Here is a 1,273-nt window from a genome sequence, read left to right as displayed (position 1 = left end):
GAATTGAAATTAAAGTAACAGTCATTCAAAGTCAGAAAAGAAATTTTGATGCACTAATTACTTTTAATATACTGTTATTTTAATTTATGTATCCATTTACCTACTAAGGGACATCTTGGTTGCTTCTAGATTTTGACAATTATAAATAAAGTTGCTATAAGCACCCATGTGCAGGATTTTATGTGGATACAGAAGTTTTCAATTCATTTGGGTAAATACCAAGAAGCATGATTTCTGTCGTATGGTAAGAGTGTGTTTAGTTTTGTAAGAAACTGCCAAGCTGACTTCCAGAGAAACTGCACCATTTTGCATTCCCATGAGCAATGAATGAGAGTTCCTGTTGCTCCTTATAACCCAAAGTCTTCTCCAATATTTGGTGTTCTTAGTGTTTTAGAGTTTGGTCATTCTTTTCTGACTTTGGATGAGGCTGAAGGAGAAAGGAAGGTATTAATCCCCTTTCCGTGACTAGGGTGAGTTTCAGATATGATGCTCAGGCATGCTTGTGAACTTTTCAAACCTTTGGTAATCTGAATCACCCACCAAGATTTCATCTCCTCCATGTAGGAGAAGTGTTGGACAGGCAGGAAAACCTAGTCACTACTGCAGACTGGGAAAGAAAAGTTGGGGGTATTGAAGTCCCTTGAAGATTCTGGAAATACTCATTTCATGTGATTACTCATAAGGCAGCTTTTTAATGAAATCACTATGTCACAGATGGTATTCTTGGTTTCACATTGCATATCACAATTAGTAAGTGAAAGATTTATTCTTGTGGAATGTGAAACCCCCTCATAGTAGAGTTTGAATTAATAAGATATATAAGCCCTTGAGTGTAAATTTGAAAATCTTTACCTCACTTGAGAAGAAACAGAGTTCTTTTAGTATAAAGTAAAATTAATTACATGACTGGCCCATCCACAGTTAAGTTTTTGCCAACCAAAATTATGTAACTGTATCTTGCTGATTTGTTTCTCTGCAGTTTGGTTTCTAAGAGAAGCAAGCTTTCTTCTTAAGTTTAATTCAAATTCCATTCCAGGAGCAAAGATAACTGTTTATTTTCACGTACCATTTTTGTTTCTCTGTGGTTTCACTATGAGAAGTAATCCAAGGAAGAAGAAAGCTGTTATAGTATGCTTGTATTTCTCTATATAAGTGAGCTCTTTTAAAGTCCTTCATATAAGTAGAGTATGTAGTTATAATGCAATATTCATTTATTTGCAATAATAAAAATTGAGGATTCATATAAAATAAATTTTCATTGTTCTATATAAAT

This window comes from Rhinolophus sinicus, linkage group LG01, assembly GCF_036562045.2.
Source record: "Rhinolophus sinicus isolate RSC01 linkage group LG01, ASM3656204v1, whole genome shotgun sequence".
NCBI lineage: Eukaryota > Metazoa > Chordata > Mammalia > Chiroptera > Rhinolophidae > Rhinolophus > Rhinolophus sinicus.
Note: the sequence above shows the minus strand (reverse complement) of the source record.